Source organism: Lissotriton vulgaris, chromosome 4_1 (assembly GCF_964263255.1).
Source record: "Lissotriton vulgaris chromosome 4_1, aLisVul1.2, whole genome shotgun sequence".
Classification (NCBI taxonomy): Eukaryota; Metazoa; Chordata; class Amphibia; order Caudata; family Salamandridae; genus Lissotriton; species Lissotriton vulgaris.
This window is the reverse complement of record NC_141691.1, coordinates 2068032824-2068058004: the sequence shown is the minus strand read 5'-3', so window position 1 is coordinate 2068058004 and position 25181 is coordinate 2068032824. Positions and strand designations below refer to the sequence as shown.

Here is a 25181-nt window from a genome sequence, read left to right as displayed (position 1 = left end):
AGTACAGCACCTGGGGTAGAAGGGTCATCTTCTCTGCGGCCACCCTACCCAGCAGCGACAACGTGCCCTTATCCCACCGAGCCAGTTCCTCCCTAATTTTCGTGCTCAAAGCCGCATAATTGGCCGTGACCATCGCCTCTGTAGTTCCGCCCTGGTGGTGCCAGTTAGCGAAATATCGAGGGCAGCAGATTTCCCGAGGTTCACCCGAAAGCCCGCCACCGCGGCGAAAAGGTCCAATTCCGCGATACAAGCCGGCAGCGACCTCCGTGGGTCATCGAGCGTCAAAATGACGTCGTCCGCATAGAGGCTAATCGCGTGGTGAAATTCTCCCATCTTGACCCCGATAATATCGGGGTTCTGTCGAACCCTTTGAGCAAACGGCTCCATATAAAGAGCAAAAAGCAAAGGGGACAGCGGACATCCCTGTCGTGTTCCCCGTTCTATAGGAAAGGGTCGGGAGCTGCCTCCGTTCACTCGGACCACCGCGGACGGAAACCGGTAGCAGTTAAAAATCAGGTGCTGGAACTTCTCGCCTACCCCGAACTTGCCCAGGACCTTCTCTAGGTAGGGCCAGTGCACTCTGTCAAAAGCCTTCTCCGCGTCGATGGAAAGGAGCATTCTTTCCCCGGGGATCCTGGAGGCCTTCTCAAGAATATGAGTCACCCTCTTCGTGTTGTCCACCGTCTGCCTGCCAGGCACGAAGCCGGCTTGATCCGAGTCGACCATGCCCGGAAGATGAAGTGCCAAACGTGCCGCCAGTATGCTAGTGAACACTTTCAGGTCCACGTTCAGTAGCAAGATAGGACGGTAGGATCCACAGGCAGTCCGGTCCTTGCCCGGTTTCGGGATCACGGAGACCGTGGCCTGGAGAAATTCGGGGGGGATGGCGCCCGGCTCCGAGAACGTGTTGAAGAGGCATGTCAACAGAGGCGCCAGCTCCTGACAGAAGGTCTTATAACAAAGAGGGATGAAGCCATCCGGTCCCGGGGCCTTACCCGGTTTAAGCAGGGAGATCGCCGTGACCACCTCCTCGATACGGATCTCCCGCTCCAGATACTGGGCCTGATCCGGCGTCAACGACGGGAGCGGCACCGACTCCAGATAGTCCGCCTCCGCCCGGGCGGAGGGGACCTCGCCAGTGTAGAGGTCAGCGTAAAAACTACGGAAAACGTCCGCAATTTGCTCGTCTTCCGTGACTGAACCTCCGGCAGGGGTAACCAGCTCCTTCACCCGGTGCTGTTGGTGTTGCACCCTAAGCTTGTTGGCCAAGAGCCGTCCGCACCTGTCGCCACCGGTGTAATACTTGTGCTTCAGACGAAGCATCGCGTACTCAGCCCGGTCCATGTCGAGGGCAGACAAGAGTTTCCTGGCGGCTTTCAGTTGTCTCCAGACCCCGGGGGCTCCCGTCCTAAGATGGACCTGCTCCAGCTCCCGCACCTGTCGGGTAAGCTCATCCCTCTTGAGCTGGCGATCCTTGTTCTCCGCCGAGGAGATAGCGATAAATTCGCCCCGGAGCACAGCCTTCAGGGCGGCCCATTGCGTCGCGCGGGAGGTGTTGTCATTATCGTTTACGCGCTGGAAGTCCGCAATGGCCGCGCGAATCTGCTGCACCGTCGACCGTCTGTGCAATAGGGTGTCCCGGAGTCGCCAGACCCCTCTTGGTCGAGCCACCGGGGGTAAATTAAAGGTACCCTCCACCGGCGCATGGTCGGAAAGAGAGAGGACCCCCATATCGGCATTCGAGGCCAGAGCGAGCATCGGGCCAGTCACAAGTAGATGGTCCAGTCGCGCGTAGGACTTGTGTGCGTGTGAGAAATAGGAGTACGCGCGGGTCGCAGGGTGGAGGCGGCGCCACATGTCATGCAAGTCCAGCTCCTCAAGTCGGGTGCGAACCGAGCCCGAAAGCTCTCCCAACTGGTGGCGCCGTTGCACAGACCTGTCCAGAGCCGCGTCGAAGACTAGATTCAGATCTCCCCCCAACACTATGTGCCTATCAGAGGTGGACGCCACGTCCTCCAATGCCTTGTGCAAAAATTGATCTTGATGGTCGTTGGGACCGTAGATAGAGCCCACAGTCATCACCAGACCCCCCACCTTAATCCTGTATGCCAATAGCCTCCCTTTCTGTTCCGCTACCTTTTGTAAGATCTCCCCCCTGAACCCCTTGGAGAACAGAAGTGCCACCCCTGCCGTTTTAGAAGCGCTGGAGGAAAAAAGCTGCGTAGGGAACTTGGGGGTACGCACTCTGGGACAATCTTTGGCCAGCAGATGGGTCTCCTGTAGCAGGCAGATGTCAGCTTGGGAGTTCTCTAACAGAGACAACACTGCCCGCCTTTTAACCGGGTTATTCAGCCCTTTCACATTCAGAGTGACAACCTTAAGGGCCATCAAGGAGGGGAACCCTTAAAACGCACATGAAGGTGGGCAAGGCCCAGCAGGCGAACATAGAGGCCACCTCACGAAGCCTCAGCGCACAGCAAACGCAGACATCCTTACGGCACAGTGCAGTCCCCAAACCCCAAAACCCCCCAACTAAGTGGACCCCCCCTTTTCCCTGGAACTTCACACACCCAAACCCATACTGCTCCAAACTCCCAGCCCCCCTGCAAACCCCCAAACTCAAAACACTCCCCTGCAATTCCCATTTCCCATCCCCGCTTCTCAAGTCTTTCAAAGAAGCCATTGTCCCAGTCCGGTCCTTATCGGACAAGGCCGTAGAAAGTCAGTCTAGTGGACGTCCAGCCACAACCACCTGCACTCGCCATCCCGCCCCTCCCCACCCCCAGAACCCCCGCACCTGCAATAAGGAAAAGCTAGTGTAGACTCCCCCCGGAGTAAGTTCAGGCCTTCAAGGCCACTTCGCCAACCGCTGTTGCTCTGGAGGCCTCCTGAATGGCGGCAGACATGTCCGCCCGAATCGTGGGCGAGTCAGGCCGCTCCGGTGGCGGGGAGCGCCTCTCCCCAGCCTGCTGCCAACCATCTCGAGTGCTTCGTCGGCGGCGCGGCGCCGGAGTGTCCGCATCCGATGCCGTGATGCCCAATACTGCGCACACATCCTGGAGGGAACGGAGCTGGTGCAATATTCCGTTCCATCTGAAAATCAGGCGGAAGGGGTGCCCCCAAGAGTACTGCGTTCCCTGCTCCCGGAGAAAGTCCGTAGCGATTTTAAAGGATTTTCTCTTCTGCAGCGTGACCGTAGACAAATCCTGATAGAGGGCCAGGGGTGATCTCTGAAGCGGAAAGGCTGCTGCCGCCGCGCCTCACGGAGGATCCGCTCCTTCAGGGGGAAGTCCGGTAGGAAGGCCAGAATGTCCGGGGGGGGGCGCCGTAGCTCTGCGAGGGCGGCCCACCCGGTGCGCCCTGTCGATGAGGACTCGAAAATCCTCTGACTCCCCCAAAATTGCACGGAAGAGGGCCTCTAGGTAGGCGGTCACGTCTTCACCCTCTTCGCCGGACGGGACGCCCGGACCCTGATGTTGTTCCGCCTGGACCGGTTTTCGAGGTCCTCGGCGTGGGCCTGCAGCTCAATCTGTTGCTCCCGCAGCCGCAGGACCTCCTGCTGCAGGTGGGTGATCTCTTCGTCCCTGGAATGACCAGCTTCCTCCACGGTGTTGACTCGCTCCCCCAGGGAGTCCACCTCTCTCCGTACCTCGCGGACCTCCCCGGCCACCTCCTGCTTCAAAGTCTGAAAATCCTCCCTTAAGGAGCTAAACAGCGACTCCAGGAACGATCGTGTCAACAGGGGGCTCCCCGCCTTCAGCGCCTCTAGAAGGGGCCGGGGAGTTCGGGGCGGCCTGGCTCCCTCCGCTGCGTAGGGCACCGCGTCCCAACATGTCCGGCAAAGTCCGGTCGCCTCACCTCTGACCCCTGGCATTCGACATCCTGGCGGCGTGGGAGCCACCGATGGCCGTCGCTCGGCGAAGAGGCCACTAGGGTCAGGACTGCTATTCGCCAGCCAGGAAGCACCGCCACACAGAGGCCCGACCAAGGCCGGGCGGGCGGTCCGTGGTTCCCAAAATGGCCGCCCGTTACAGTCAATGGGCCAACGCCCAGGGAATGAGGCCTACCCCCGCCGTGAGTCCAGTAGCGATAAACACAGCCGGAGGGCAGGCTCGCGGGGCAAAGGCAGCCGGGGTCGGCACGTCTGAATGAAGAAATGCTCCGGAGGCGCGACACCACTCCGCCACGACCACGGTTGGGCCGGAGCGGCCGCACGAGGCGAACGTTCTCAAGCCCCGGACTTGCGTAGTAGCCGGAGGCCGGCTCCGCTTCCGTCGCCCTCCTCCGTTCCTCCTCGGCACCTACTCGATCACCGCGGTGCAGGCCCTCCGGCAGGCCACTCACAGTCGGCAGAGCCCACCGTCGAGACCCCAAGCCTGAAGGTCTCGCGGCTTCTGGGCCGCACACAAGCCGACCAGCGGGCTCCGCCCCAGGCTATCTCGGTCAGAATCGCACCTCTGGCGGGGCACCCAGGGCTCAACGAGTGCTCCAAACCACCACGGGGGTCACCAGGCTCAGTCACCGCTCGATCCGGGGGGGAATCAGCGGCTGCGAGCGGTGCAGGGTTTCAGGGGTCCGGGAGCTCTTGGCAAGTGCGACCTCTCAGCCCGCCATCCTGGCCGCGCCCCCGTCATGCGTCTTTAGATCTAGTGAGCAGCTGGGTACTTAAAACCATTCTCTGTCACAGTGACCCCATGGTTGTATAATCCAGGTAAAACCTTGGACAGATCTACAGTGCGAGAATCAACAATAGTCTCACTATTACCATTATAGCGCATCCCAGTCAACTTGGTGCTGTTTGCCCAGATGAGTCTTAGGTAATCTGGGCTGCTGGGATGTATTTTTAGCCTGGATTCCTCTTCTGCCTGCCCATCCATCCATCCATCCATCCATCCACGGATCCTGAAACTACTTCCAAAGGACCACTCTGGCAATTCTGATCCAAACTGAAAAGTAAAATAAATAACCGTAGTATTGATGTATTGTATGGGCCATAACAATTCAAGTGACCTTTGGGCACACGGTTGCAACAAATTTCCCAAAGTGAGGTGTAGCATGTCTCTCTGCAACCTCCCTCATTCACTGACTTGCAACCCTTGTGGAATGAACCATTCCACTATGGTTTCCTTGCCTGCCCCTATGCCTGGGGATTCATTGGACTATTCTCCAAAGCTTTGACCGCCTGTGAAGGGCTCCTGCAACAGAGGCCTCTACTATCCTGCCCTTCCGACGCCCTGGTTTGCTTCCCACTTGTCAGCAAGCGCTGCACGTTCCCCTGGTTTACTGGTCTGTGGTCATAATGTTACACCTCTCCAGTGAAAACTCACAGACCTTGCTCAATTAGACGCAGATTAAACACATCCAGGGGTTATCCGTGTGTCCCCTTGAAAGCTCTATAATTGCCAATGATAAACAGATCCCACATCACATTGGGCCTTTTCTCTGCCTTCTGGAAAGTTTGACATATGTCAATCTGAACTTCCTAACAGTGATACTTAGTTATGTGGCTGTCAGTCAAATCGATACAAGTTTCATCACCCGTTCGTGGTGGTCTGCTCAGTGCATGCCTCGTCAGCATCACTCGTCTGCTGAGGGTCACATGCAGATTCAAACCCAGTCAGCCAAGAATGACATCCGCCCCTGCAGTGTAGTTTGAACCAAGTATTTCAAGACCATAGGATGTGACAGGAACTTTCCTGGGACATGCTACTCCCCTAGATGCTTCAACGTCCTCATCCAGCGCTGGGAAGCTTTATGTCCCATCCCCTCCCCTCCCCTCCTCTCCTCTCCTCTCTACTCTTCTTCTTCTTCTGTGTCATTTGCTGCTCCCTGGCTCGCTCGGATGCCAGAAGTCTGTTTTCTTCTCAGCAGAATTTCCTTTTCTGAAATGCTCTGTCCTTTTAGCCTTCTGCAGCTCCAGCGACAGTCTTCTAAGCGCTATCGCAGTATAATAAATATGTATGGGTGGCTCAAGAGATATGGGGTGCTTACAGTTGAAGCAGGGGGTGCGGGAAATAGAACAAGAGGACAATGTAGGGCGAGATTCAGGTGTAGGTACTAACATGAGCATCCATGTTTGCCGCTCCAGCTCAGCCATTAACTCCCTCTTACACACAGCAGTGTACTTGCCCTGGCCGCCTGCAGCTGCTCTCAGCTCCTGTGGAGTCATGGCCTCCCACTCAGCTTCACTAAAGCACGGGTTCTCTTCCCTGCTACTGCACACTTAAGAAGAAGAAACGCAAACTCACTGCTTGCAAACAGGTTCAGGCTCATCTCCGCAGCAGGCAAGCGCTGCCATGGCCCCTTCAAATCCAGAGGCAGAACACTACGGCAAATGCATTAAACAAGCATGAGGAGAAGCCAGTATGATTAAAAGTAAACACTTGGCAGCACGTGAGCTCTAATATGTGCAGCCAAGCGTAAAAGGAAAACCGGGTTGAAAGTAAACAGAGCGTGTGAGCTCTAATGCATGAAATAATTTAAGATAAGAAAAGCCGTCTGAACCCAAGCGCGAGACTGTTTTAAAAAGTAATTGATACCTGTTGTGAAACACATTGTAAGGGAGTTGCATTTTGAAAGTAAATAATGCCTACATTAACCCTGGAGCTAAGCTAATTATTAAATAAACAATCTTTGCCGAGTATGTGCGAGGAGGAGCACCTTAACAGAAAATAAACGTGTGACAGTACCGACTCAAGTTAAAATAAAGAAATAAACGCAAGTGCGAGTGAACACTAAAGAACAAATAAAGCCTGTGAACCAAAGTGCAGGAGAGAGAGCTTCAGCGCGTGCAGCCAAGCGCGAAGCCAGCAATTGAAAGTAAACATTACCAGCACATGTGCCTCAGCGCGTGTAACTGAATAAAAGCAGAGTGAGCTCTTAATTGAAAGTGTCCAATGGATTTCTTTACAGTTCGAAGAGATCGCCGGGGCGCCGATCAGGGAGATCTCGGACTGGGGCAGGCTCCGACTGAGGGAGTGAGAGGCACCGTGAGAGGGGTGACGAGGTATCCAGCGGCAGGCTCCGACTGAGGGAGGGGGAGGCACAGTGAGAGGGGTGACGCGGTATCCATATGCCTGTTGTCTGCTAACACTGCCTGCACGCACCAGTCAGCCCTCTGATTGGTTCATAAGGAAGACCAATGGTAGTGTCTTTGGAGAGTTGTAAACCTATCAGAGAGCCGACTTGAGCGTGCAGGCAGTGTGATGGGGGCATGTGTTGGATCTATGACGTCAGGGAGAGAAAGAACACAAAAAACACACCTCTCAGTCCCAAAAAGACGGGGTTTGAACAGAGTGAGGCTCCTCTCCTCCAATGGCTGGCCTCCGTTTACGAGGCCAGCCAATGGAGAAGAGGGGCGGGTTCAAGCCCCACTGTAGGAAAACATTAAATCTCGGGCTCTGCCCACACTGCTTACGCAGTGTGACGCTAGGCCCGAGACCTAAAAAGGCATGGAAGCTGTTGCCAAATGGATGAAAAGCAGCTGCCTCATTGGGAAACAGAAACACCGGGCACAGTGTATTTAAACTGAGGTTGGCATGCAAACTCTAGACTAGCTTGATGTACATATAGTCAAGACATAAGTACTACTCTACATGACATATAAAGTTTATTTTCTTTTGAATATTCTTATATCTTTTTCACATAGAATTTTTTTTTTTTAAATATATGAACAATAATAAATAAATTAACAATCTCAATAATATTTTACGAACCACATGTATGTTCTTCCTTGGACAGTAGATACATTTCAAATGATTTCATGACTTATTGTTTCAAAAAACACAATTGTCTGAATTTCAGTTTATTATCATACACATCATTTTTCCTTATTTTTGATTTACTACTCTAATTGAAAAAAGTGTGCCAAGAAGTTCAGGAATCAGCTGCTGACAACTCAACATCGACAAAACAGAAATACTAGTCATGGGCCCATACCCCAACGCCTGGAAAAACACCTGGTGGCCCCCCACCCTCGGAAGCCCACCCACCCTGACTGACCATGCACGCAACCTTGGAATCATCCTGGACTCCAAGCTCAAAATGGACCACCAGATCAACTTCGTCTCGTCCTCCTGCTTCCACATCCTCCTACACAAGACCTTCAAATGAATCTCCCTCGAACACAGAAAGACCGTCACTCGCGCTCTCGTCACCAGCAGACTTGACTACAGCAATGCACTCTACGCCTGAACAAACAAAACAAAAACCTCACCCGCAAGCTACAAAACATGCAGAACGGCGCTGCAAGACTGGTACTCAACCTGTCAAGACACTGCCACATCTCCCAGCACCTGCGCACACTCCAGTGGCTCCCCGTCGAGACTAGAATCACCTTCAAGATCCTCACCCAAGCACCAGACCAGCATACCTGAACAGCAAACTCAAATTCCACGCACAACAAAGGACCCTACAATCAGCCCAGGTCTCCTACGCCATAGTCCCCCTTGTCAGACAGACCAGATCGGGAGGCCGCTTCCCCGCGGCCAGAGCCTGGAACGCCCTACCGCTCTATTTCAGACAGACAACATCACTCCCCATCTTCACGAGAAACCTCAAAACTTGGCTCTTCGACAGACTCCCTCTTTGATGGACTGGAACCTGCACCTCCCCTCCTCCCCAGCGCCTTGAGACCCATACGGGTGAGTAGTGGTGCTTAACAAACATGTGATTGATTGATTGATTAGCACAGGAAAAGGGCCACTGGACAAAACCATTTCAATCTGGGAACAAAGCAGAACATAACAAAAATAAAACAAAGTAAGATTAATAAATTGAATGTCGACTTTCCCGCACTTCATCAAATTAAGAAAAACAATGGCTTTTTTTTTCACCCGCATTTCCTTGATGCTGATGGCTCATGGCTGAATCTAGCAGGCTTGCTCTTGCACACAACAGGTCACTGTCAGGCCATTACTACATTCTGACTGGCACCCTGACCTCAGGCAGCTGCGAACGCGCACTGACTGCAGGAATTAATGTAATAATTAAAGACACACACTTGGAGACTGTACTGCACCCCTGGATCTCTCTGACCTCTCAGCTTCACTGGCAGACAGGCCCAGGCCGCCAAGCACCGCCATGCAGTTACCGCTTGCTGCCCGCCTCCTGAGGGAGACATCTCGGCCAGGCCTATCCAGTCCAGTGACAATCCTGGCCACTGCTGCTGCACTGCTTACTCTAGTCTACCTCACTGCGCCTTGCTGGGCCATAGCTGCAAACTCCGGGAACAGTCCACTTAATCAGAGTTTCAACGCCATACACCAGGGTGTGAAAGTGGCTCAAAGAAACATTATAAAATGCCTTTGGGGGCGTGGCCAAGATGGCGGTGTGAGCAGACGTGCCTCGCCGAGCTCCCGCCGCTGGCCGCCGTTCTAACGCATTTTACCGCATCCCTCCTGGCCCCGGGTGGTTCCCCGGGGTGCCCGGATCAGACGCTGGTGCAGCGGTGACCCGGAGGGATGGTACCGCATATCGGCGGTGCCTGGGTGCTGCCGGGTCTGCGCGGACTTGAAGCGGCCCGCTGGGGCCTGTGGAGGTCGGAGCGGCGAGAGTGAGGCCGCGGTGGGTGGAGCTACGCAGCCGACGCTTCGACATCCTCGGCGGGCAGTGGCGGCCGGTCCGACCCGCGCGGCTGTGCGCGAGGCCTCCTGCGGCTCCTCGGCGGGGGCTTCTGCTGACCTGCTGCCTTTCCCTGCGTTGACGGCGGAACGGCTGGGATTGCTGGGCCGCGGCCGGGGCTGCCGGTGAGTGACGGCAGGGAGAGGGGCAGAGGCACCTGCGACTGGTAAGGAGGTCTGAGGTGAGGAGCGGTGGGTGACCGGGCGACCCCCCCGCGGTGCAACGGATAGCGGCTGTGGAGTGGTGGCGGCGTGGGGTATCCAGCGACAGCGCCGAAAGCCCTAGCTCAGTGCAACGCGCCTGGAGCTGTCCTCGATCCCGGCAGTGGTCGGCTGTCTCTGAGGGCCGCCATTTTGTGGAGCGTGTGGCCGCGGCACGCAGGACGATCTGGCTGGGCCCAGCCCTTTGCTCTCCCCCTCGGGCCGCCTAGAGTGACGGACCACCCCCGCTGCTCTATTCCTGCCACAGAGTACCAAACTGGGAGGGGTGTGGAGTCCCATACACACCCCGGCCCCCGGTGAGTGACGGTGCGAAACGGGGCCCCCCTAATGCACAGCAGACAGCAGCAGAACAGTAGGGGCAGTGTGGGGGACCCCACGACGGAGCTGTGACCTTTGCAGCCTACTGCGTGCCTAGAGCTCTCTCTGACCTAGGCCCTGGTCAGCTGCTTCGTGGCCTCCTGGGCTCTGCCGCCATTTTGTGAAGCACGTAGCCGCAGCCTGCCCAACTGAACTAGCCTGGCCCTGCCCTTTGCTCTCCCACGCGGGCTGTACAGACTGGTGGTGTCCCTGCGGCCTAGTACCCGACGCCAAACGCCATTTTGGGAAGGGGGTGAGGACCCGTATACACTCCAGTTGGTCCGTTGGCCCGACGGGGGGAAGCCACCAAGTGGAACCGGCACCGGTGCCCCTAGGAGTAAGAGCAAGTGGAGCGAGAGGACCACACGACAGACCGCTGGGGCTGGACTCTTCATCCCTGCCATAGCGGACCTGGATATATCGGCCGCGACGTACTGACGCCCTGGTTTGCCCTGCCCCGTCCTGTTCAGTTGGCGGGCCTGGGGGGCATGGCTGCTGGAAGAGTACGCAAAGACAGGACCATTAAAGACTTGCTCGCCCCTACCACAATGGGGAAGAAAACCGACCCCCACATCGCTGGACAACAGGCGACGTCCGCCAAGACGGCGGCGGGCTCGCCGGGCACGAGCCCCCGGAGCACGGATTAACCTGTCACTAGGTCCTGCTTGGAGTCCCTGTTTAGCGGCCTGAGGGAGGATCTCCAACTCCTTAAGACGGAGCTGAAGGGTGAGATTCGGGAACTGCGCCGGGACACTGATGCCATTGGAGAGAGGGTGGCGGACCTCGAGACGAAGAGCGATGGTCGGGATGTCGAGATGGAAGCGCTTCAGCAAGAAATCATCCGCATCCATGACCAACAGGTTGACTTGCAATCACATGTTGAGGAGCTGGAGAACCGTTCCCGACGGCATAATATCCGGATTCGAGGGGTGAAGCTCACCCCGGACACCGCAGACCTCTTCCAGTTCACGCAAGGTCTCTTGAACCACATTCTGGGCAGGCCGGCAGACTCAGTTATGCATCTGGACAGAGCGCATCGGACGGGCCGCCCAGAGCTTCCAGTGCCCTGCCAGCAGACATCTTGGTGTGCGTACAGGACTTTCGCACCAAAGAGGAGGTCCTCAATAAAGCACGGCGGACGGGACCCATCACCTATGGCGATCACTCACTGACGCTCTTTCAGGACCCAGCCGCCATCACCCTGGAGAAACGCAGGTCATTTAGGCCAGTCACTACTGAGCTGAGGCGCCTTGGTATCACATACAGCTGGGGGCACCCATTCCGCCTGGTGTTTAAATGGGACAACAAAGTGCACCAGCTGCGGTCCCTCAAAGACGCATGCCGGCTGCTGGGCATTGAGGAACCCGAGTCGGAGGAGGGCTCGCACCCTGGGAATGGCCCGGAGAGCGGCTCCACCAACCGATGGCGGCAGCAGAAACGACGGCGCAGGCCGCGTCGCCCACCCCCGGAGGAGATCCAAGAGGGTCAGAGAGCAGCGGTTGAAACAGCGGCGCTGGAGTTGGCGGCAACGGATAACGGCTGACGAACGGGCCTCAGGGGCCCTGGGCCCTTAGGACTTGGCATGGACTGCATCGGTGGTCAGCCGCGGGAGGGAACTCGATGGAGCCGGACTCATTCCCCTGCTTTTTCCACTCATCTGTGAGAGATGATGGACAGTAATATACTTTCCTGGCACTTTGCCTTGTGGTTCTCAGTTTGGGGGTGTTGGGGGGGAGGAGGGGAGAGGGGAGAGGGGTGGAGGGAGCATGGGGGTTTGAAAGGGGGTAGGGTAAGGGTAGTTCATTGTTGTGGGTTGGCAAGGGAGGGGTTCCAGGTCCAGGGGGTACTGAAGAGACAGGATGTTGGGTATTCTGGGTTGCAGGTGGCAGGACTCAGCCGGATAAGGCTCAGCATGATGTGGGAGCCCGGTCGGTACGGGGTTGTGTGCACTGAAGGTCAACATGAGAGCTCAGAGCGGGAGGTACGGATGATGACTTATGGCTTCCACTGAAGTGCGCATCCTCTCGCTGAACGTGCGTGGTCTCAACAACCCTATCAAACGGAGGGTGGTATTGTCTTGCCTCGAGCACGCACAGGCAGACATCTGTCTCCTCCAAGAGACGCACTTATTACAGAAAGATTGCATGAGAATGAGGGCGCACAACTTTCCACACCAGTTCTTTTCGTCCGCACCACACAAGAAAGCTGGGGTTGCAATATTAGTTGCGAGAAAGTTCCGAGGGCGGGTTCTGAGACAGGGAGCAGAGATAAAGGGGAGACTCCTATCCTACCACTTCTCTTTGGGGGGGATCAGAATTCACGGTCTGTTCGGTCTATGCCCTTAACGAGGGACAAGAAAAATTATTTCATGACGCGATTGGCGTGCTGGCAGCTTCTGCAGACAGGCATGTCCTTATGGGGGGTGATCTTAACCTGGTGTTCGACACCACTTTAGATAGGTCAGCGCAGCGCTCTACACAGGCGGGATCTCTGTCCGAGGGGGGGGCTGGCGAGACTAAGGGAGCTGGGTATGGTGGATCTCTGGCGCAGCTTCCATCCCGGTGCCAGAGCCTACTCATACTTCTCGAGCGCGCATCGCACTTAAGCCAGGCTGGATTACTTCTTGGCCTCTACCTCCTTACAAGCACTGACATCCACTGTAGAGATAGGAGTAGCGTCCCTTTCTGACCATGCTCCCCTGCTGGCGACTTTCCTTCTCCCTCCAGTGCAGCGCCCTTCCCGGTGCTGGCGCCTTAGGGACACACTGCTGCACCGCAAGGAGGTCCCGGAAAAATAATAGGCGCGATCCAAGATTACCTGCTACATAACAACGCTGCGGACACCTCCCCGACAACACACTGGGCGGCGTTAAAAGCAGTCCTTAGGGGTGAATTTATAGCCTTATCTGCAGCGGAGAACAGGGCGCGGGCGGAGAAAAGGGATGAGCTGACGCAGAAAGTCAGGGAGCTGGAAGGCATGCACCAAAGGACTTGCGCTCCGAGGATCTGGAGGCAGCTGACCCTAGTTCGGAAACAATTGAGCGCGTTGGACCAGGACAGGGCGGAATTCGCGGCACTGAGAGTGCGCCATATGTACTACACGGGGGGGACAGATGCGGGCGCCTATTGGGGCGGGCACTCAGGGAGAAGCGCCAGCGTCAAGAGGTAAAGGAAATGAGAACTCCCGGAGGAAGCCTGGCTACAGAGGATAGGGAGATCGCAACCGCCTTCAGCGATTTTTACACTTCGCTGTACTCAGGGGCTATGTTGGGTCAGGCAGCGGGCGACGTCTTTCTAGACTCTGCCCAGCTCCCAGCGCTCACTACGGATCAGGCAGGAGCCTTGGAGGGTGACATCAGACCCGAGGAGGTCATATCGGCCATCTCCAGGCTCAAGTTGGGGAAAGCCCCAGGGCCGGACGGCTTCACGGCCCTCTTTTATAAGAAAATTTGTGCGCAGGTGGTGCCACTGCTTACCACTCTGTTCAATCATCTCTCAGAACCAGGAGCGATCACGGAGGACTTGCTAGACGCTAACATTTCCGTGATTTCTAAACCGGGGAAAGACCATTCGAGATGCGAAGCATATCGGCCCATCTCGCTTCTCAATATAGACTTGAAACTATACACGAGTATCCTTGCCGCGAGACTCGGCCCGCTGATGCGGAGACTAATTGACCCAGACCAGACAGGGTTTATTTCGGAATGTCAAACCATTGACAACACTAAAAGGGCGTTACACCTCATAGAAAAGGCCACGCGCACAGAGGGGGAATATATGCTATTGTCCATCGACGCGGAGAAGGCCTTCGACCGCGTCCATTGGCCGTACCTGGAGCAGGTCCTGACACGCGCCGGACTGGGTGACCGTTTCCGCGCCTGGGTGCTCAACTGCTACTCAAGGCCCTCGGCGACGGTACGGGTCAATGGGTGCTCCTCGCCCCGCTTCCCCATAGAACGTGGCACACGGTAAGGGTGTCCACTCTCCCCCTTGTTATTTGCCCTATATATGGAGCCCCTGGCACAGGCGGTAAGGCTTGCCCCAGGGACTAGTGGACTCAAGATGGGGGCCTTTGAACATACTATCAGCTTATATGCGGACGATGTCCTGCTGTCCCTCTCCTCCCCCCGTGTGTCGCTTCTGGCCTGTGTGGCGATACTGGATGCCTTCGCGGAGGTGGCTGGTTTTAAAGTTAACCTCAGCAAATCCGTAGCACTTGACCTTTCCTTGGAAGCGTCCACAAGGGCGCACTTGCAGGGCCTTTTCCCCTTCCCATGGGCATCCGAGGCTGTTCCTTATTTGGGTATTCAGCTGGCACCTACTCTGCAAGGCACGGTCCGCCTTAACTATGCGAAACTTAGGCAAACGATTCGGTCGGAGCTAGGCAGGTGGAAACACCTTCCGTTGTCATGGCTCGGCAAGGTGGCAGCGATCAAAATGACGATTCTACCGCAAATCTTGTATTTATTCAGAGCTGTCCCTATGAGACCACCGGAGGGATGGATTCGTCAAACCCAAGCTGAACTGGCCCAATTCATATGGAATGGACGGCGCCCGCGCATGAAACTGCGCCTGGCAATGTTGCCTCCTGAACACGGAGGATTGGGCCTCCCGGGCCTGTTACTATACTACCAGGCGGCGCAGTTAAGAACGCTCGTGGAGTGGAGTAAGTGGGAGTCGGAGAAGCACTGGCTCTTCCAAGACCAGGCAGTGGCGGGTCGCACTCTACAGGAGGTCCCTTTCCTGCGGCAGCAGCATCGACCCTCGAATCTCTATGCTTCCTTCATCACGAGAGCGCCTCTGGAGGTGTGGGATCAGGAGAGCATACCGCACGAGCTAACGTCATTCCCATCCCCACTGACGCCTCTGGTGTCCAACCCGGACTTTGGTCCTGGCATGGACGTGGTGGCATTTGCGAAATGGGGCCAAGCGGGTTGTAAGGTGTTGTCCCACATATACGCTAAGGAGGGGGCCATCCCCTTTGATGCCTTTCGTCTGGAATTTGGCTTGCCTGAGGAGGAACGTCTTCGTTACTTCCAGGTGCGACATTGGGCACTCCATCCCACCACTAGAGCCAGGGCTGACAGTAAGCTCAGCGAATATGAGTACTGGCTTCTCTCGAGAAAATCTGACCGCAACTTAATATCGGACCTTTATTGCATGCTGTTGGGTAGGTACACACATATTCACAATGCAGGGAGAGCAAGGTGGGAGAAGGACCTAGGACGCACGCTGAGTAATAAGGAGTGGGAGGGCATTTGTTATAGGGCCCGTCATTCTGCTCACCACATGGGCTTAACAGACACCCTCACTAAAATTGCCACATACTGGTATTATACCCCTGAAAAGCTACACGAGATGGACCACACACGAGACAGGCTCTGCTGGCGGGGGTGTGGGGAGAGGGGTACACTAGTACACCTGTTGTGGGACTGTTCTCACCTGCAGGATTATTGGAAACAGGTGCTGGATAAGGTAGACCTGCACTTAGACACTACCATCCAGAGGTTCCCCGCATATGTGTTGCTGGGTTCTCTCAATCCCATCACCTACCCGCTGCGCTCCCACAGAGGAAGGCTGATAGCTATAGCCTTGGGGTCGGCGACGCAGAATATTCTCACTTATTGGCGCACTACGCATGTCCCCACTGTTCAGGGCTGGTTGCACCGTCTCTGGCACGTTTTGGGGATGGAGAAATTGTCACTAATTGCCAAAGGGGAGGGAGATAAATACCCAGAATTATGGCGACCCTTCTTAACGCTTCTAGCTTCTGAATTCAGAGAAGTGATACTTCTCACTTACTTACGCCTGCTGCGGCTGTCACAGCCTGATGCCGAAAAACCTGAGGCTTGAGCGATCACTCCTAAGTGGTAGAAAGTTGGACCTGGAACTGGGGTGGGGGGTTGGTAGGCTGGGGGGTGGCGGGAATGGGGACATTCAGTTTGGTTATTGTTCTTTTTCTCTTTTCTGGACGCTGCTAAGTAGCCTTGACGCAGACCCGGTCACAGGGGCAGTTACCTTGATGTGGCATTCCGCTACTCCAAGCCACCGTCAATGGTACTTGAGAGACCTTCTACTGGCACTTGGACTAACTACCGGGGTCTGCAACACGCGACTGTCTATGCAATTTACCCTCCCTTTTTACTGTTTAGACCTGTTATTAAAAGCTGCATTAACGTTGGCTGGGCTGAATGTTGACGCCGCGCCAGCTTGTAAAGCATATTGGTATGTCAAATTGAATGTGCAGCACAATAAACAAAATTTACACATAAAATGCCTTTGACGGTCAATGGTCGTGTTGCAGCGGGGCTGGTCTCTTCAGAAGCTTGCCATGTCAATACATGCCAATAGCCTTGTGCTAGCACATATTTCATATAACAAAGAGCGACCTTCAGGTTACCTGCAAAGCGTGTGTCCTGCCTCACAGCTGCCACTGTGCGTGCTGCTGCTCGCTCCTGAGGCAACACCACATTGGAGTGAACTTTTGGAAAAAGGTGGGACATAAACCCGCCATTTGCAAGCTCCAATGTTTACAGGACATACACAAAAGCCAATTCAAAAGCGTGGGAGGAGTCAGACCCCATTAGTACATACAACAGATCGCCGCAGTGCAAGCGCTGTAAGCTTAACCTAAAAATCACGCCCTCCTGTTCTAGCATGGTGAATCTCGGGAAACCTTCCTTGCCTGAAGCCTGTTTGCGGAGCCATGGTAGGTAGAAACTGATTCTGGCGCCCAAGAAACCGGCTCCTCTGTGATGAGGTGCTTTATGAACTAAAACCAGCATTTAAACAGGATCCTCTTCATCACTGGGAGCTAGTGAAGGGCACATGAGTTAGGTTGAGGCGAATGTAGGGTGTCCGTAATCTGGACCACCTGGAGTCTATTTATCCAGGCAGTCAGGCAGTCCCAGATACAAAGCATTCATATAGTTATAGTCTAATCTCGATGTGATAAGTACCTGGACGTAAGATTTTCTGGCAAAAAATTCAGAAATGTCTTCAGAAAGCAGAGCAGATCAAGGCAAGAGCCTACCACAGAATTAGTTTGTGGTTGAAAACAAAGACAGTTGCCAAATTTGACACTGAGATATTGGACTAATCCTCCAGTCCTCAAGACCTAGATAAGACTCCTCCCATGATGCTCTGAGCTTACACTTATAGAACATTGAGAATCACTGCCTCCTCCCCACCCAGACCTCACCTTAATGCTAGTACAGGTCCAGTTTAAGCAAGTGCAGCTCCTATATTGTACAGTACAGCTCCTACATACACATATTAGTGACCACAGGAACTGAATCTAGTCAGGAAACACCACATTGTAATAACAAAAGCTTTGGGAAGTGCTGTCTATTAACACCCCAACAAATCAAAGAATGAGAGCTTCTATGTGGTTATCACAGCGTCTCCTGGGCCCAGAGTCAGCAGTGGCACACCGTGGCAGATGCTTACATTTGGTGGAAGCCTTTCTACGAGTGTGCCATCTTAAAGTATAGAGACAACAAATACTGGCACACAAGGACAGTTCAGTCTTTGAATCTGGGATTTGTACTGCTCAGTCTGTGGTGGTGATAGCAGATTCCTTGAAGAATAAATCACATCATACCACCTGGACAATCAGGACTATTTCTAAGACGTATGGCAAGAAAACGTCACTGTTTAGTGTTCTCTAAGGGTGGGCGGAATTTGCGTAGTCGCGCTATGCAAAGTTCCGCAAAATGGTAAAAAATCTCCACGAACACGCAGAAATTCCGCAAACACGCAGAACTGCCTGTTCGCGATCGCTGTTTGAGTGCTTGGGGAGAAACATCTCGCGAACACGCATTTTGAGAACGCGAACAAGCAAAAAATTCTGCGAAGCTGCGGAACGCAGAATTTTGGACAATTTTGCGTTCTCCGCGGCATGCGAAATTCCGCAAACTCCGCGAGCGGAACGGAATATACCGCCCAGGCCTCGTGTTCTCTCCCCATGGCAAGAGAATGCCAAAACCATCATGTATAGCTACAGTCTACATCTCTGGAACCAGTTACACTGCTATGCCACCTCTTTGTGCCTAGACTATACTCAGGTAAAGGACAAGTGCCAGCTCAATTTCGGAAAAGGAGCTACAAGGCAGAGAATGCTGATGAACAGGGACTTAATCTATAAAGCGGCCAGGATTTGTGAGGTGGTTGGCTTAAGTCAAATGGAGTAAGTCACATTTTCCTTGACATCTTTCCATAAGTCACCCCTAAGTGATATGACACAACATACTGCCCCTAAACCTGAATGCAGGGGTAGAAGGGTATCTGTTGGAGTGCAGGGCATCTACTTGAGAGCTCAGTTTGTGGCTAATGGGCTGGAAAAGACTCATTTACAGAGCTTGAGACAGTTTGTAAATAAAGATTGTGGGACACAGGTGACAGCACGCAAGACCCTTTCACACTCCCAGCCGAAACTAGAGCAGACATTGGAAAAAACTGGCCTGGGATTTCTTTGAGACAAGTGAAGACTCCGTGGAGCCAGCAGGTGCTGCTCGGTCCGCTACTTGAGGTTTGGGAGATGGCATTGATGAACTATTATCAGCTGATGGTACTTGTGTATGGAAAAGGCCCCAAGAGATGAGGCGCCTCAGCAAGAGGCTGAAGGAGAAGCCCAGATGACATTTTGAAATGGATTGTAACCTAGAGCTCCCTTTCTTTGCTCCCCTCCTTCTGGCCTCTCCTGCCCCCACTTTATCAAAAACCAAAAGATACAGCCATTGGCGCGAGATGTCTGGTGGCAAATGACACCAAGGGGATAATGGAAAAAAACAATCACAGTTCGGTCACAGCAGAGAACACAATCGCACTCTGGCCTGAGTAAGTCAGTGAAATATCCATAAGGAACATTATTTCACGATGATGATGAGAGAACTTGTAGAGAGAGTGAATGTAAGGTGTCTTGCCACTGTAAGTAACTACGGTCAGAGAGCCCCTATTCATTTCTAAATAGCCAGGTTTGTAAGGATTTCCTGATGGGTAATAAAGCAGCGGCAGATTTCAGATTTAAAGGGAAGACTTTCATTTTAAGGCAGTGCAGATAACAAAGCTCCTGCCTCCCAAAGAGGAACTTTTGAAGGAGGGAACAATCAAGTTTCTGAATGACCTAGACCGTACCGTACTACTAAGAAAATACTATTTGAAGCTTTCTTTCAAATAGTCATGGCCTAGTCCACGGAGAATTTTAAATGCAATGCAATGGGTCTTGAAGTTAATTCACTGCTTAATGGGGATCTAATGTAACCTACCTATAGCCTGGGATGCGGATTGCAATCTAGGTATGTTCAGAAGCATCCGCGCTGCAGTATTTTGCATGTTTGAAGTTTGTTCAAGGATCTCTTTAACAACTTTTGATAAAGGCCTCTGCTGTAATGTTGTCTAGATAGGTCTAGGGCAATGACAACTGTCTTCGGTAAGTCAAAGGGAATGTAGTGAGCAATTTTCTTTATTGTCTTAAGAGTATATAAAGAAGAAAAATTGACGGGATAAACTTGATCTTTAACGGTTAGTTTCTCATCAACTATATCATATTGGTTTTTTACCTTCCTACGGGTCAGTGGTGACTGCAGAGGCAAACTTTGGGGCTGCAAAAAACAACAGTGAGTGAATGCGACGAGGCCATGCCATGCCAGCTTGTTGAGAATGGACCATGTACCAAGAAGTGCAGCTCCACATTGAGTAATAGCTGGCAATGCAATAACAACTCAGCACGTCATAACTAGCAGCAGTTGGTCCAGTGGACCAGTAAACAGAGCCCTGTAAAAATGAAGAGATTATCAGGGTGGAAGTACACTGCCTGGCTGGGTAGAGAGTAGGGAAATACCAAACAGCGAAGAAAAGATAGAGTGAGATTTAGAGTATGGTTAACAAGTGCCATGAGCAAGCCCAAACACACCAGGACATGGAGCTGGAAAAGAGTCACAACATTAAGTACAGATGATTAATCAGACCCTCCAGGATTTCGCCATTTCGCGCGAAATCTGCACTATTGTAAAAATGCAGCGATTTTTACAAAAGTGCCCGCGAAATCGGCACTTTTGTAGAAATCGCGGCATTTTTATAAAAGCCGCTAGATCCTGGGGGGTCTGTTCTGTAAAGACTGTGCTGGAAGTAACAGTGCGCGCGCGGCTCCTGCCTCCTCCAGCCGCAGCGCGTCTTTGAAGCGGAGAGCGTGCCCTCTGGCTTCATTTAAGGTTCTGGATTACAGCCGAGGTGATCACGAGGATGAGGCGGCGGGGGCGAGTCTTTTGAAGGGCCAGGGACGTGGTGTAATCGAGCCCGATGACTGTCAGGCGATGGGGGAGCACGTCACGAGTCCGGGGAACTGATTTATGTAGCATGGAAAGTATGCGGTGTAACCAAGCATCTTCTGTGGAAGAATCAATTCGCTTTTTGTTATTTTAATACACATTAATTTTGTATGGTTGAAAGTTTAACCTCATCAGTACAGTGGTGCTGGAATGCGTGCTGCCACCAGCGGTAAGTGCATTAAAACAAGCACTGGCAGATACTTTAGGTTTCAAGTATGTGATTAAAAATACGCTGTTTTTGTTGTACCCAGATAATGCCCTGACACTTAGCACATTTGCCATCCTTTCTGGTTTTAGGGTTAATTAGTTTAAATCATGTTTGTTCCCCTTCATTTGGATGTTCCTAATGCACATATTTCCCCCCGAATAAGATACAGGTGGATTGGCAGCCTAGCACGTCTTATTACCTTGCAGTATCTGTTTATCACAACAAAACTGACCTCTTTGATGGAAACATTTCACGCGTGGTGACGTCCCTGCGTCTCAGATGTCCTTCTAGTGTACGCTGCTTCTCTCTGTGATGGGACACGTGGCACTCCTGAAATTGGTAGTCCTTCCAAGGCTTTTGTATTATTTCACTAACCTTCCCTTCTATATCCCTGCAGTGTTTTCCTGATCTTTTACTAGCCAGGCAAACTCTGCGAGTCTTTTGGATTGGATTGAAAAGAGTTGTGGAGGGATAGAAGAGGGGAGGGTTTCTTTGGAGATTATAGCAGTAGGAGGAGGTTTGGGATGAGTAAAGGGGAGATGGAGGGGGAAGAGTCAGAGGGAAGGCTATAGAAAGGCTTGTTTGCCAAACGCCTTACGCCTGCTTCAAGCAGGCGCAGGGTTTTGACGCAGCATGGGCCCAAAAGTGACTGAGTGAAATCATGTAGATTTCACTCAGCCACTTTTAGGAGGCGTTTCTGCGCAGGAACGCCTCCTTCTGGCGCAGGGCTTTACCATGTGACGCATCTCCCAGATGCGTCACGTTGTAAGTACCCTGCACCATGGCGCATCTTTTGCGCTGCCACTGCGTCACAAAAGTGATGCAACGGTGGTGTAAAAGGGGCGCAAGGGGCTTGTAAATCTGCCCCAAAGTGTCTACATTGTAATTAAACCAAATATATATAGCTTCATGTTGTTAATTAACTGAAAAAACAAAGATATCTGTATTTGTTGTAGTAAAAATGGCCAAATAAAATGCCGCAAAATTGCCGCTAAATTTCCATATTTGTGCCGCTAAATTTCCATTTTTGTGCCGCTAAATTTGCTAATCCATGCCGCTATATCCTGGGGGTCTGATTAATAACAACCCAGTACCAACTAATGCACCATCCAAGGAGACCCTAGGAGGCAAGCCGTTCAAGCACAAACTCTATAGGACAGAGGAGATAACAACCAAACTAAACCAAAAGTACCCAAGGAACAAATTAACTCTGCAGTGGTAGACATGTCACTGCTTAGTGAAAACCAACATACTGGCAGATAGGGTCAAGGGGAATCAGGAGAAACTATTGACTTTAAAAACCTGCCTGCAAAAACAAGTAATTGTACTGACAGAGAATGGAAATATATCTGGGATACAGAGCAGAAGACATGGGAGGCTGTCCCCATCATAACATAAGGGTTACTGGTCTACCAAAGAACATAAAAGAAATAAATATTGTCAAGCATTTGAAAGAATAGCTGAAACAAGACAGTGGCACAAGGTCTCTCTGGGCCATAGGTATTGGGAATAGCAAACAGAGTTCCAGCGTTAAAGCACCCTCTTGGATCTTCCCCACGACTGATGTAGCTGCGCATATTCAACTACTATGACAAATATTCAGCTGCAACGTGCCAGGAGGTCGGAACATTTCATGGGTGAAAATTGCTAAATGAGGCTCTTTCCCGATTATATGGAAGTACTGGAACAGCCCGGGGGCTCGTTTATGTATATGAAAAGGCACTGAAGAGAGGCTGGTATGAAATATATGGGAGTTCTTCTTATGCACCATTGAGAAATTAAGGGTGAAAAAACGTACTTTTCGCGAAACAGCAAGATGTGAATCAACAAAGAGTAGGTGTGGAATTGACATAGCCACCACCACAAAAAGGAGTCTAGCACCAGAGTGAAACAAACCAACACTTCCCAAAACATTTTTTTTAAACACAAAATCCCCAGAACAAGAGGAAGGGTACAGCTGTTCACAGAGGAAGCAATAAGGAATTCATTGGAGAGGCGATCATTCAAACTTACGGCAGGCTCAGAGTTTACTGAGAGAGTCCGGCTTTTATAGCACGAGGTCAAAGAATTAAAAGGAAATGCTAGTGCTCAACCATCAGATGTCAGATAACTTGATCTAGAACCTAATATAGAGGCACTTGCCATCTATAATAAGGACCAGGAGATTAACATCTCCTTACCTTAAATTCTGCAAGAAGCTGAAGACATGGCTTTTCAAGTAGTCCCATTAGGCCCTAGGTTTGGATATAATCACACCAGTTCAGCAGCACCAGGATATCCTCCCGGGTGATAGTGCACTCTACAAATCTGCATAACATCAACATAAAATGTGCAGTACTCAAATTTCTACCAATGTGTCGCCACACGCATGCATCCAGTTCTGCCCCAAGACATACAACCACCCTCTGTCCGTGACTGTAGAAGGCATTACGTACCCCTGTATCTCTGGGGCTCACTAGACTGCAAAACAGAGACGGCAGAGACAACTACAGAGATGTGTTTTGGCTGTCTAGGTAGGGGTTGTCACAGGGAGAGCCTTAAGTGGGATGAACAAAATAGGGTGTGGACAATGCAATTAAGGGTGTGACTTAAACATGCAAACTAAATTCTCATTCACCTGTGAGCACTGTATTTTCTATTACGTTAGCAAAATTAATATTATGACAACAATGTTCCTCCTGCACACACATCTGTACAGAATCACAACTGCAACTGGAACACAGGACCACTGCTCTGTGTATTCTGGTAGGATCAAGAATAGGATGAACATGTATTCTGAACACATTTTTTGACACACTGACGGGCACTGTGAAAAACCATCACTGCTTTCAGCCCATAGACCCAGAATCCACCTTCTCCGGCTAGGCCACAGGAAATCAACGTTTTGAGCAGGAGTTTGCACCCCATGCCACTCTCAGGCTTCCAAAGGCCCACCAGCCAGGCAAGCCCAAGCCACGTCACGGCTCAGAACTTATCTAAGCTGACACAATACACAGAAGAGGGTGAGAGACAAAGCACTTCGTCATTTGCTCCCATGACAGTGCAATAGCAGGGTGTTCTACCTCATGTTACCCTCCTGCCCTCACCCCTTTATGTAAATCAAATATTGTTCTTAGACAGAGGCGCAGCCTAGTCCGTAAGATTTGAGGGGATTGATAAGTGAGATTAACTTTGTCCAACAACCACGCTGGCATAAAATGTTAAATACATTATATGATAAGCAGGGCGCAAGAGAGAGGCTTAAAGGCTAGTGGAAAGAAAGGGAAAGGAATGCAGGTTGGTAGGTGTATTAAGAGAGACAAAACTCAATATTTTGCAAAATACCCAACATTGTTGACGACTTTCAAAACAGAGAACTGGTGTGCATGTAAAATTCCTGGTGAAATCCGATAGACACCTTAGCATACATAACTGAAAGCACCTGTACCCAGCAATTTATCAGAAAATATATTTATTAGGGAGGTGCAACACCCCAATGAATATTTGCCCCTGTTCTTAGATACCAGACTCCCTGCTCTCTCTTTCTCTGTCTAGGATTTTCTGCCAGGCAACCTTCGCTTTCAATACTAGCAGTGGTTTTCATTTCAAGGTAAAAGACAAAGGAGTAAAAGGAGACACGCACCACTCTCAACTAAGGTAGGGGCATGGCACAGCTTTGGTAATCATGGTTGTGATTGCTCTTAGTGCAGCTCGTCTCACCTGCGAGTCTTGCGTTGTTGTGTATTCGACGTGTTTGTTTACTTTCCTTATGACGCTTTGTGCAACTGAATCCTGCTACTGCCCGAAAGTTGTCTGGGCAAATGGTCAGCGCAAGAACCAGATCAGCTGATCCTGTGAAAGGGGGCAGGAAGTGTGAAAGGGGGCAGGAAGTGCAAAAGGGGGCAGGAAGTGCAAAAGGGGGCAGGAAGTTCAAGGAGGGGGCAGCGGCCCATTTGTCATTGCAGTAAATCCAGGATAATGTCATTTCGGCTCTGAGGAGCTCCGCTGCTCGGGGCAGCCGTCAGCCTTCCAGTTACATGTGATATGAGGCCATCCCCGGCACAGAATGACTCACCATGGGATTGGCACCGCTCCGTGCGTGCCCAGGCTGCCACCACCGCTCCGGTCGAGACTCGGAGGATTGGCACCGCTCCGTGCGTGCCCGATCCTCCCCCCACTCTTGTCCGTACTTCCTCCGACACTCAGAGGATCGGCCCCGCTCCTGTCCTTCCTCCCAAACTGACACTGCCACTGGTGCTGCTGCCGCGCGCAGCCTCACTGTTCATACACTTCCGGGTAGCAGGCTGAGCACAGCTCCTTACTGTTTCCGGGTCCGACTCCAAGGCGGAAGCAGGGACGAGTGTTCGGTTTGGCAGATGGCGCGTGCCGCATGGGCTCTGCCTGCTGCAGCCCGGAAGTGTATGAGGAGTGCGGCTGCGCGTGGCAGCGGCAGCACCAGTGCCTGCCA

The 25181-nt window shown here is 52.4% G+C and overlaps 1 pseudogene across 1 annotated transcript in view; it reads right to left on the bottom strand.

Annotated features, from left to right (window-relative positions):
• LOC147725019 (uncharacterized) overlaps window positions 1-24959 on the bottom strand; it is an 88354-nt pseudogene extending 63395 nt beyond the window's left edge. Inside the window, exon 1 of the transcript XR_015309952.1 lies at window positions 24789-24959. The product of XR_015309952.1 is annotated as an uncharacterized LOC147725019 (transcript). The remainder of the gene's footprint in view (window positions 1-24788) is intronic.
• Window positions 24960-25181: the final 222 nt, after the last annotated feature.